Genomic DNA, 13,987 nt, shown 5'->3' with positions numbered 1-13,987 from the left:
GAAGGACCACCAATGGCTAGGGAAAGAGGTAGAACATAAAATATTGTATAAAGAAGTTAAGAAGTAGGACATTTTTACCTCTTCCCTCCATGGAATCTAAGAAAGGGCATACTTTGTCCAGTCTATTACAAGATGGCTTTAGCATCAATTTTATCAGTTTAATTTTATATAAAGCCCCTCTCATGTAGGTGTTAGGTACCCTGAATCAGAGTGTAATCAGAAACCACAGAACCCCCCTGTTCTTTAACAAGAGTCCTCTCTCCATATAATCCCCTACAAGTGGTTGGTCAAGGAGAATCCATTGCCTTCTAAGGCAATTCATTTCCCCTTGGAAACACTAGATCTGCTATACTCAAAAATACTATAAACAAAATATTTCCCTGTAAGTGGCTCCATAATTAATCATGTTTAGTTTTACAACTGTGTAAACCAAGACACCAAAGTGTTAAGGTAATTCAGAGTAACAATAAAGTTAGAAAAAATGGATAGTGAAGGAGGGAGTGTGAGAATAGGATTAGGTGTGTGCTATCCTCCCAACCTGGAAAATACAAGTAAAATTTTCTGGCCCTCTTTTTGTACTAAAGGACACATCTGAATTATTATAGTATTAAAAGATACAATATGCTGACATTATACAACACTAAACATATATTTTTATGCCTTTCTGTGTTCCTAAACCTTCTGTATCATCTGCTGGCCTTTGTTTGTCTTCTGTGGCTTCTGCAAAATTCCCCCCAAATTTCCATTTAATTTTTTCTACCTATCTATGATATATAAAAGTATACTGAGGAAAACTGTCATGTGGGATAAGTGTATTCCATTGTTAGAATTTTTTTTAATCTTTATGTGTGACAAAGATTATCATTGGGTTAAAATGCATAAATCATTAAATTCTGGACAGAGATCTGCATAGCATATAAATATCTATTGTCTAGAACCAATCTTGGTGATCCTCCCACATTAGAAGGAAATGCCTGGCTAAACAGATGGGTCTTGTACCATGCCCTGAAACCCAGCACACTAGGGCTCTGTCAAATATTATAACCATTTGCTGTTTTATGTATGATTCTTTTGAAAATAAAAAAATGCCATAATTACGCTGGTCACTGTGTAGAGATCATGGTTGGCTTTATTTTTTGCTCTGTGCCCCAAAGCCTCTCTGTGGATAAGTTAAAAAGAAATCTTTAGACATATTTAGTTTTCACTGACCTTCACACTTACCACTTCCTCCTACTCCTGTCCTAGAACAATGAGAACCTCTAAGGAGCATAGATCTGAATAATAATTATGACAATAATTATTATTAGCACTTTAAGGTTGCAAAGTGCTTTACAAATATTATCTCATTTGATCCTCAGAAGCAAAATAAATGTAATGTTATCTTATTTTGTAAATGAAGAAATTAAGGCAAATAATGTTTAGGTGATCTAACCAAGTGCTATTATTATCTCCATTTTACAGATAAAAAAAAATAGGTGGGCCAAGGATAAGTGACTTGCCCAAGTTCACAAAGCTAGTAAATGTCTGAGGCCAGATTTAAACTTATCCTCCTCTCTCCAGGCCCAGAGCTCTAATCAATGTGCCATCTAATAGCATAAAAAAATCTGATGGTCCAGGAAAACTCACCTCTATTCTAGACCTTCCCCAAAGGCTTATTGTGGAATAGAGATGACCCCAAGTTCTTAGAGGCTATCCCAGTAGAGGAGAAGTTTTGAAAGCTCTTTTACGCACCTGGGAAGATCTCAAACAGGAGCCTGGTTACCTGGATGTTATGTGTTCAATAACCACTTTTGCTAAGTTTGGAGAGGATATAGAGTGATAAGGTTTTTTTTTTGCTAACAGAGACTCTTTAAGATTACTTATTACTTATGGAGATGGAGGGAATATCAAACATTGGAAATGACCAATCTTTGAAGGATCAAAGTATTAAAATAGCTATGTTTTAAATAAACTCATTTGAAACCCTGTGGATCAATTTCCTTCATCCCTTATGTATTCATTAATGTCTTCTCTCCTAGCCAGACAGTAACAAGTGTTTAAGTACTTACCATGTATCAAGCACTATGCTAAGCTTTAGATAATTTTCTTTTCCTCCCAGATTGATTCCTTTTTATTTATATTTTTCCATCATTCTTGTCTGTCTGTTTACCTATCTGTCCATCTTGTCTATCTACTTATGAATCCATCCATCCATCTGTCTTGTCTATCATCTCTCTATGTATCTATCCATCGATCTTATCTCTGTCTGCCTGCCTATCATCTATCTATTTATTTTTGACTACTTGAAAAAGTTCATTCTTTGTCTCATTTCTTTCTTATTTAACATTATATACAGAATGGCCACTGCCTCAGTCAAAGTGAAACCTGTTAAAGATCTTAGCTTAAAAAGCCCAAGATCTTCCATTGCATGCAGGGCCATTGCCAGTCATTCTTATTTATATCTGGCCACTGGACCTAGATGAAGAAGAAAATGGAACTGGTGATCTTACACACCTTCTCTCACCTAAATCCAATTTGCTTTCATATCATAGCATCACTTCCCTGATGTGTTTGAGAATGGACCAAAGACAAGGAAAAAGTGTACAGGTCCTGCCCCTTAAGAGTTTATGCTCCAAGTTAGAAGCTCAGTCAGAAAGATAATAAAATATGACCTACCTGGACCTCCAAGCCCTTGGAGGAATTCACCAGTGGAAGCAGGGTGCCCATGTGATGGAGTTCTAGAGGGAGAAGACCTCAGGGTTTGAAGGGAGTCTCAAAGATAAAAAGTAGTGGAATCACTGTGTCAAAATCAATCAATCAATCAAAAATGACCACCATTTTTGCCCTGAAAATGACAATACCAAAATGGCAATAGACTTGATAAAGTCTCATCCTGGCCCAGATGAACCATTTATTGGTGCTAAAAGAATTGGCTAATGTGATGACTGAGCCATTGTTGGAGGTATTGGAAAAGTGGTGCAGAATGGGAAAGGTGCCATGGGATAAGAGCATAGAACAAATGTGCCATTTTTTTTAAAGGGAAGAGAACAGTGATTGTAAAGTCCAGTGAGCTTGATTTCTATTACTGGGAAAAAAATAGAGCAACTTATTAAAGAAATAGTGAACATTCCTATGAAGAGACAGTGATTAGAAAGAGTCAATATGGCTTCATCAAAAAGAGATCATGCCAGATTGCTTTTTTTGTTTTCCTTCTTTTTCCCCCTCACTGGTTTATGAAGTGAATATGCCATGGATAGAGTTCACCTAGTTTTAGCAAACTATTTGAGAAAGCATCTCAAAATATTCTTCTTGAGAACATCGAACATGAATTCAACAATAATAGAAATGGATAGATTTAGACTTTGGAAAATAGGCAGACTTAAAGAGTGGTTGTTAAGGATTCAATCTTAATTTGACAAGTCTCCAGTGAAGTGCACCAGACATCCCAATAAAAAAACGAGGTAATTTTTATAAGGTAAATACTTCCCTCCTCCTTTCACAATAATCCTCTGAGGTAGGTGCTCTTATTATCCCCATTTTACAGTGGAAAAAACTGAGGTGAACAGAGGTTTAAATATCTTGCCCAAGATCAAACAACTCCTGTATTTGAAAGGAGAGTTGCACTTGAATCTTCCTGACTCCAGGATGCTAACAGCTGTCTCTTTGAATTTAAGATGGAACCACGAATGTTTATTTTATCTTTGAGTTACTTTTAAATGAAGCAAAACTTGCAAATTCTATTTTTTTTTTTTTACTCTTTTTTCAGTTTAAATCACACTTGTATAGGCCCTCTCTATATGTAATCCTCTGGTTAGCTGGATCCAAGCTTATGAGATCCCATCTAGCTTACAAAAAAAAGTATTTAACTCATAATTAACTACAATACAATACAATACAATACAAAAAATTGTGGGGTGGGGACATGATAATTGTCTTTAAATATTTGAAGAATTATCACATAGGAATGATTTAGACATGGATGATGCCATAAACAGAAATAAGAGCAGAAGGCAGACGTTACAAATAGGCAAATTTAGGCTTACTGTGAAAAAAATTTCTCTACAGTTTGTACTCTCCCCAAGTGGAATGGGCTGTTTCAGGTAATAGTGTGGCTTCCCCATATTGAGTATCTTCAAGCAGAGAATAGATGACCACTTGTCAGATAACACAAACAGCTAGGTGCAAGACTAATAGATCACTGGATTTGGATCAAGGAAATTGAGTTTGAATTCTCCCTCAGATACTTGAGTTGTGTGACCATAAACAAATCACTTAATTCCTTTCAGACTTAGTTTCCTCATCTGTAAAATGAGGCCAATAGTAGAACCTACCCTACAGGATTATTGTAAGGATCTATCAAGATGATACATATAAAGCACTTTGTAAATCTTAAAGCACCATATACAGGTTCCCTATTATTGTTATTTTAAAAATTACTAATATTAGTTACAGTGAGGATTCTTTTGGGTAAGGATTTGGCAAGGTGGCCCCTGAGACCTATTCCTACTTTCAAGTACTATAGTTAATTTTTAAAACTTGTTTAACTCAACACATAGTCAGATATTTTCATTCTTTATGATTCCATTTTTACCCACTATAAATTTAAAAATTCCATTTCTGAGAATTGTAATGAACTCCAAACTAAATGTGAAGTAATCCAGTGGGAATGGGGAATCCTGGGTATAAAGAAGGAGGGGGGCAGAATGGGGAAGCACAGGGCCAGGTGGATAATCTTTTCATATTGGATATTTGATTGGAATCAAGAAAAGGGGAAGATAAAGATGGTCTATTTATAAAACAATACAAATAATTAAATTTAAAATATCCTGTTTGGCTGTCTATAGTAGACAGTTGTTAAAAGTTCATGTCATTTTGTGCTGGGTAGACATGAGACATGGCCCAGTGTTAAACAATCATAATATTGGCATATATAGATAGGGGCATCTCTCTGTGTCTGTCTCTCTCTGTGTCTCTCAGTCCCTCTCATTACTTCATAATTAATAATTACTTCATAATTCACAGAACGTTTTCTTCACAACCATCCATGTAGATAATGCAAATATATTGTTATTCCCATTTTACAGATGAGCTCAGTCTGACTTATCTAATATCTCATAAGTAGTAATTATTGGAGATAGGATTCAAATATAGTCTTCTAAGTCTAGTGATCTTTCCAATAAAAAGATTATACTCCCACCTAAATGAATAGGATATTTTATCTTTACCACTCCCAGATATTTAAGCTTTGTAATCAGTAAGGTTGGGTTGATACTTAATCCAGATTTCATTCCAGATTGGTTGATCCATGACTCTCCAGCTCCTCTAATGATTCTGCTGTATAACCAATTACCAGAATAAGTCCCAATATACTCACCTTGTCAAATAAGGCCTGTTATGCATCATCCCATTATGTTTTGTGAATCAAGAATGGATCTTACATAGATGTGTTACAATGGGATATTGATTAGATCTGCATCTTTTAAATCCCACCCCTTCTTATTAGGATGACATGAGATAGAAATTGAGTTAGATCATTCTTAGAATGATCTTTCTTGCTCATTCAGCCTGACTAGTCAGTCCCTTTGAAGTCCTTCTCTAGCTTAGGTCAGAGCAAAACCTATTATAGACCAATGACACAGTGGATAGTGTTGGACTTTGTATAAGGAAGGATAAATCCAAATGCTGCCTGAGCTCAGATCCCTCCTACTTGTGTGAACCTGGACAAGTCACTTAACCTCTGTTTACTTCAGTTTTCTTATCAATAAATTAAGAATTATAATAATAGCAACTACCTTATAGGTACCTTATAGACAAGGTACCTTGGGAACTCAAATGAGATAACATAGGTAAACTACTTTGTAAACATTAAAACATTATTAAAATGCCAACTGTTATTATCATTAGTTAATTATGAGTTAAATTTTTTTTGTATTGTATTATATCGTAGTTAATTATGAGTTAAATACTTTTTTGTAAGATAGATGGGATCTCATAAGTTTGGACCCAGCTAACCCGAGGGTTACATATAGAGAAGGCCTATACAAGTGTGATTTAAACTGAAAATAGAGTAAAATAAATAATTTGCAAGTTTTGCTTCATTTAAAAGTAACTCAAAGATAAGTTTTTTGTTTTTTGTTTTTTTTTACTAGTAGCTTTTTATTTTCAAAATACATCAACATTCACCCTTGTAAAATCTTGTGTTCCAAATTTTCTTCCTTCCTTCCTCCCACCTCCTCTCCTAGATAGCAAATAATCCAAAAATATGTTAAATATGTGCAATTCTTTTATATATTTCCACATTTGTCATGCTGCACAAGAAAAATCAGATCAAAACGGGAAAAAATGAGAAAGAAAAAAACAACAAGCAAGCAAACAAAAAGGTGAAAATATTATGTTTGCGATCAAACACTAGATTAATATAGTCCTTTACTATTGCATAGGCAAGTTAAATTTTAAAAACTCAACTTTGTTGCAAGGCAAGTTTTTAAATCTTATATTAAAAAATAAAAAAATATAAATCCTTTAAATTCTCCATTACTCAAAATAATTATTTTTCATCAAACTAACAATTAATTTTTATGCTCTGAATTAGTTTTTGTCCTTGCTGCTACCAGTTTATTTGCAGATCTGTAGGCCAGATGGAAAAAAAAAAAAAAAAAAGCTAGTTTCTGCCTGGGGACTTTTACACATTCACCCTGTCATCAGCTAGGGTTTACAACTAAAAGTCTTTCCTAACTATCCATAGGTTGCAATAGTATAGGAATACTCTGTAGCTGAGATGTTGAAAAGTAAGTTCCCTTTGATATGTGTTCCTCTCCTACATATACTTTTCAAAACATATATTAGATCAGTACTGGCTTTGAGTTTGTATTCCCAACAGTGAGTATTTTATATCCCATGAGGATGCCTTGAATGTAGACATTGCTCATCAATAATGTGTTGAAATTGCCAATGACCCAATCTTTTAAAAACTGGTCTTGCCCTAGCTCTCTGGGATGCACACATTTTTTTTTTTTTTTTTTTTTTTTTTTGGCCTGATCCCTCATATGACAAGCTAAAGAACAATGGGAAACTATTTAAGAAATGTGACATTTCTTATGAATTGCTTTCTTTCTGAATTGAGCACCCCCTGAGTCCTAAAAATGTGCTTTAAAACTTCCCCCCCCCCCACATGACAGATCCAAAACATTGAGGAGCTTTTTGTAAAATTTCTTCTTTACTTGAAATGCTGTAATTCCATTGAAATTGTCAAAAAGCACAGTTAAAGGTGCCAAGATTTATCTCTAGCTGTCTTGGTGCCTAATGAAATGATAAGACCTTATAATAACCCCTGCCAATTAAACTGACAGGCACTTAGCAAATAGGATCCTGCAGTACATGTATGTAGAATTGATACAAATTGCTCATTCATATTTGCTTGGGAAGAAGCATCTTTGATGTGTCTATTTGATTTCAAGCTTTCCACAGGGGTGCTTGCAAGGATATCAGTTGTAGGACCTACAGGTGATTTTAGCAGAATCAGTATCATCCTTTATCTAGACTGTCTTTCTCAAAGTTTTATGATAAATCCAGGAAACTGCATTCTAGGGCACTGGACTTATTAAGAATTGATTGACTTTCCTGGTAAGTCATTCACCAAATTCTTTTAACAAACTAATTAGAGTTTAAGGAATAGCACTATTTTTTCCAGAGGTTTTCCTATTTAAATAGTATTTTATTTTTTTCTAATTACATATAAAAATAGTTTTCAACATTTATTTTTATAAGATTTTGATTTACACATTTTTACCCCTATCTCCCGTTCTCCCTCACCAAGACAGCAAGCATTTGATATAGGTTTTATATGTATAAGCATGTTAAATATATTTCCATATTAGTTATGTTATGAAAGAAGACTCAGAACTGGGAAAAATCACAAGAAAGAAAGATGAAAAACAAGAAAATAGTGTGCTTTAATCTGCATTCATGCTCCATAGTTCTTTCCCTAGGTGTAGATATTTTCATTTGGAAATGTTTTGGATCATTTTATTTCTTAGAAGAGTTAGCATACCATAGTTGACCATCATACAATGATGCAGTTACTGGGAGCAATGTTCTCCTGTTTCTGCTTATTTTACTCAGCATCAAATCATGTAAGTCTTTCCAGGTTATTCTGAAATCTCCCTGCTCATCATTTTTTATAGCACAGTGATATTCTGTTGCAGTCATATACCACAGCTTGTGCAACCACTCCCCTATTGATGGGCATTCTCTCAATTTCTGGTTCTTTACAACTACAAAAAAGCTGCTATAAATATTTTTTGTATGTGTAGGTCCTTTCCCTTTTTTCATGTTTTCTTTGGGATATAGATCTAGGAATGGCATTGCTGGGTCAAAGGGTATGCACAGTTTTGTAGGCCTTTGGGCACAATTCCAAATTGTTCTCCAGAATAGTTGGATCACTTCACAACTCCACCAATAATGCATTAGTGTCCCAATTTCCTCACAGCTTCTTCAAAATTTATCATTTTCCTTTTCTGTCATGGTGACCAATTTGGTAGGTATGAGATGGTACCTCAGAATTATTTTAATTTGTATTTCTCTGCTCAAAATTGGTTTTGAGCATTTTTTCATATTACTATAGATAGCTTTAATTTCTTCATTTGAAAATTGCCTGTTCATATCCTTTGATCATCTATCAATTGGGAAATGCATTTCCCCCCTATTTTCAATGGTAATTTTATCTCTATATTTTCTTAGAAAGTTGAAATTGTGAATTAACTAAAGAATAATGGAGAGGGACATGGTAGACAAGAGGTACATGTGAAGAAATGCACAGGACATAAAAATAGTCACCCAGAGAATATATGATTGGAAATAATTATAAAATGATGAGCCTGTTATGTAGTAAGGGAAGGGGCTAGCATATGAATGGCACACAGATTACAATGATATCTGCACATTTTCAAAAGCCTTGGGTGAAGATGCTTAGCATACTGTGCAGGATTTAAGGAAGAAAATTCATAGAAGTTGTAGATAATAAGAAAGTAGATTATGATTGGTTTATATTATTGAGATTACAGATCTTTTGGAGCATTAGGATCACAGAATTGGTCATAAAGCAATTACTGCATTTCTGGCTTTATTCTATGTTGCCCCTTTCCATATTTTGACACTAAGGACGGCTTACCACTTTTATACTATTTTGATAAATATATCTGATAGGACACACATTACTAGTTATTTTGCTTTGTTCTTTCATCATAGTCTGGACCCTTAACTGTGGAGAGCTTTCTCATAGTTTTATGTCATTGGTTACCAGAGGACCTGCAGAGAAAATATGGCAAAAACCCATGAAAGCCTAACTCCATTCCTGAAAAAATAATGACTCAAACAAGATGTCTGAATGCTGGGGTTCAGTCTCACTGTCTTTGGATGGGAGGGACAACATTATTACTTGCTAAAAAGTAATATCATAGGTATTATTATAATACACAATAAATCACTTACAGGCTTGGAAGAACCAGGCAATTTTCCCATGAAGCTCCACAGCTTTATGTCACCTTGAATGCATTCAAAATTCTTATTTATGGAAATGGAGGGAAGAAAAACATGGGGATTCTGCTTTGGTTTGCAAATATTATCTTCCATTGCTCAACTTGTACCTAGCATCATTGCATAGGAAAATAGAAGGCATGAGATAGCTCAGAGATTTCATCATTTTGTCTTGCTGAGAAAAATGAAGGAAATATTGGAAAATGTGCTTTATCTGACAAGTGCTGAGTTCAGGATTTAAAGTTTCTCTTGTTCCAACTAATATTATCACAAACACCTAAAAGACAAAGCAAAACAGGCCCATTCCAGCCACTAGTGAAGCCATCGCTGTGTGTTTTTACAGAACTGCAAAGAAAAAGTGAGATGTGCACTCTCTCGAGTCCCATTTGAGGAAACTGGTCCATTTTCAGATCCAGTACTGAATAGGTCCATTAGCTCTAACCAAATTTGAAAATACATCAAGGACTATTCAAAATCAAGTAAAACTGTCAACACATTTTGAAAGAGGCTTATTATCTATGCAAATATGTTATCTGCATTTGTAATAAGATCTGGTCATGTTCTCCTCTATGCAAACCATTTTCAGTTGTTCTTTATTGCTTACTGCCCCTCCAAGTAAGATTCAAAGTCTTGACATTTAAGGCCCTCTACAATCTGGTACCTCCAAACTCTTTCAGTCTTTTATTATCATTGTTGAGGTCCTCCTGGAAACTCCATTTGAAGAAGGGACCGTGCCATAATGCTTCATTCTTGACTTTGCCACCTTACCCCATGAGAGTACCTTTTCCCCTCTCCACATACTTTTCAGCTCTCTTTTGTCTTTCCTCATCTTAATCTAAGCTTCTGGAGGACAGGACCTATTTTTCTTAGTGCTTATATTTATGCTTATATTTATATTCCCAGAATTGGGCATAGTATGCATTCTGTAAGTGCTCAATACAAATTAGTTGACTTGACTTGATTCCACTTCATGTACTTTGTGCTCCAGCCAGTTTGATTATTCCCTTCTGTCCCCTTGAATCTCTGCTCATATTCCTCTACGGCTGAAGAATCTCTTCTCCCACTCTCTGCTTGTTGATTGTCTTCCTGTTCTTAAAACCCAATACTCCCTCCTATGATTCCCCCTAATGATCATCACTTTCCCTCTCAGACCTCTCAAAGCACTTTGCTTGGTAAACCTTTAATATATTTTTCCTCCAATTAAGTTCTCATTCAGTATCTCATACTGCTGTTGAGGTGGAGACTGAGTTCTCAAAAGCTCTGGAGCAAAAAACTCTGGCAGGTCCTACATGATTGGCACATTAGTGTTTTTGATGCTTGACCAAGCTCTAAGTGACCCACAGTGCCTGCTTCAGCCACCTTCAGGACCATTGGAACAAATGGTTCTCAGTCCATGGCTGGGAGGAGGGGAGTCTTTACCTGCTTGGGGTAGATATCCCCCAGCTCATCAACATATTTGAGTCCTGTTGGTTACCTTTAACCTCCCTTGACCTGTTTGGCTCAACAGTTTACCAAGGTGTAACCACCTTGAATCCTACATCTTCTTAGAATTACAGATGAGACTTGTTGAAGATGGACACTAAAGTCTCCTCCAAGTATTGCATAAACAATATTCTTGTATTTGCTTATCTTTTTCATGGATTGTGTTTGGAAATTGCCCAGTGCTTTTAATGATCTCAAGGCAATCTTTGACATAGAAACTAATCATGGAATTTGAAAGTTGAAAAGGACCTCAGTCTGTTTGGTCCAACTCACACCATACCTTAGAGGAAATTTCACTATAATCCACCCTAAAAATGGGTCTTCTCTGGGAAGGTCTCAAAGAGGAAATGACCACCCCCATCCTGATCTTCTTATATATTCTTTTCTCTCTGCTCATAAAGCCATCATTTGAATCTGGGTACATATGATTTCTCATCTAGATTATTGTATTGGCCTTCTGATTGGTTTCTCTGTCTTAAGTCTCCATTAAGTTGCCAAAATAATTTTTCTGGGGCAGAGTTCTGATCATATCATCCCCCACTCAATAAACTTCAGTATCTTCTTATTACCTCCAGGAAAAGATATTTAAAAAATGGCATTTAAAGCCATTTATTATCTGCTTTTTAAAAATTACCTGTCTAGTTTTACATATATATATATATATATATATATATATATATATATATATATATATATATGTGTGTGTGTGTGTGTGTGTGTGTGTGTGTGTGTGTGTGTATTTTGTTCAGTCATTTTAGTCATATGTGACTCTGTGACCCCATTTGGTGTTTTCTTGGCAAAGATCCTGGAGTGGTTTTGCCATTTCAACTCATCTTTCAGATGACCAAACTAGTAACTAGCTGAGAATGGATCTGAACTCACGAAGAGGAGTCTTTCTGAGTCCACTCTTGCTCTCCATCATATACATACTCTGCAATCCATCTATGTTGATCTCCTTGCCCATCCTCTTGACTCCATGTCTTAGCTGTTCCCCTTCCCAAGAATTCTATCTTCCCTTAGTATAGACTTTCTGACTTCTCTGATCTTTCATAAGCCTCGTGTCAAATTACAAGTAATTTGATTTTTAATGATCCTGTCCCTCCCACCTTCTTCCTTTGGAGATTACCTTTCCTTTACAATATATCTTGCATTTGCATTTTACTTTGCATGTTGTCTCCTCTATTAGAAAGTGATTTCATTGAGTGCAGGAATCATGTTTTTTGTCTTTCTTTGTAAGCCTAGTGCCTGGCACATAATATGTGCTTAATAAATGCTTGTTGAGTGACTCACTGACAAATAAATCTATATGGCTCAAGAAAAAAATGATTACATGTGTTCATTTGGAATGACAAGCATAACGCCCAGTTGCTCTCCAGGAGTAAGTTAAGCTATTTTAGAAGTTTAATTTGGTCCTAAGGAAATGTCATGTTGTCTAGCAGCATTCCTTCACTAACAGTGAAAATTCAACATTTTCTGTGGAGGAATGAAAACGCTTTGAATTTCTGAGTTCTCTTCTGCAAATCTACAGAAAGCTGTTCCCTCCTCTAAAAGTCTCCAATCAAACTGTAGTTCATGGAAAAGTACTTGTCAACTTTGGAAAGAATGTTCCTAATTTTAATGAAGCATCTTTCAAAAACAAGTTAGAAAATAGATAAAGTCACTTGTAGGTTTGAAAGCCTACATTTCGGAGTTTGCTACATATACTGCATTTGAAACACTTCATGGTGGAAAGGATGGTATTGTTCAGAGGAAAGTGGTATCCTAGTCTTAAATTAGGATTGTCTTAGTGAATTTTAAAAAGTTTTATCAGTGGCTTTTAAATATACATGTTTAAAATCCTGAATTTAATGAGCACCCAAAAAAGAAAACATTTACATATACAAAATAGAACATAAAAAGATTATATATGAAACCCAGAGATCTCTGTTAAGTGCAACTTGCTTTTAAAAAGAAAGTATGTAATAAATTCAACATGTTGCTTTCAAAACTATTACAGTTGTTTTTTTCTGAATGTCTTTTTTTCTGTACCTTTAAAAATACTTCGATGACCTTTTTCTTTTTCTTTTCCCCCCATCACTATTGCTACCTCCCCTCTTGGGATTCCCTCTCTGTTCCTATGAATTCTTCAGAATAATCCTAGAAAATTCAACTCTTGCTACAAAAAGCATAGTCCAGCAAAACAAATTGAGATATGTGGCATGTCAAAAATGTATGTTTCATTCTGTACCTTGAATCCATCATTTCCCTGTCAAAAGGCAGTCAGTCAGTCAGCAAACATTTATTAAGCACTATTATGTGCTAGGTATTGTTCCAAGACTAAGGATATAAAGAAAAGCAAAAGAGAGTCCCTACTCTAAAAAAACTGACAGTGGGAGACAACATGGAAACATGTATGTATAAATAAGCTTCATATGGAATAAATCTGTAACAACAGAAAGAAGGCTCTAGATTTAAGGAGGATCAGGAAAGGCTTTCAATAGAAGGTGAGATTTTAGCTGGGACTTCAAAGACAGCCAAGGGTAGAGATTAAGAAGGAAAACATTGAAACCATGGGTTAAAAAACAGTAAAAATGCTCAGAAATGGAGTTTCTTATTAAAGGAACAGTTAGCAAGTCAGAATATGTGGAGGAATTTGTTAAGTGTAAGAAGACTGGAAAGAGAGGAGGGGATGGGGCTATGAAGGACTTTGTATACCAAATATGATTTGATATTTAATACTGGAGGTGATAGAAACCACTAGAATTCATTGAGTAGGAAAACTTCTATCATCACATCTGTGATCACTTTGAAGGTTGAACTGGAGTAGGGAGAGACTTGTGGCGGGCAGAACCATCAGCAAGCTATTGAAATAGTCCAGATGTGAGGTAAAGAGGGCCTGCATTCAGAATTATGGGAGTATAAAAGAGGGAAGAGGGCATATCTGAAATATGTTTTGAATCAACAAGAATTGACAACAGTTTGTTTATGGGGAATGATGGTGAGTCATAAAGAT

Source organism: Sminthopsis crassicaudata, chromosome 5, assembly GCF_048593235.1.
Source record: "Sminthopsis crassicaudata isolate SCR6 chromosome 5, ASM4859323v1, whole genome shotgun sequence".
Classification (NCBI taxonomy): domain Eukaryota; kingdom Metazoa; phylum Chordata; class Mammalia; order Dasyuromorphia; family Dasyuridae; genus Sminthopsis; species Sminthopsis crassicaudata.
This window is presented reverse-complemented; position numbering follows the sequence as displayed.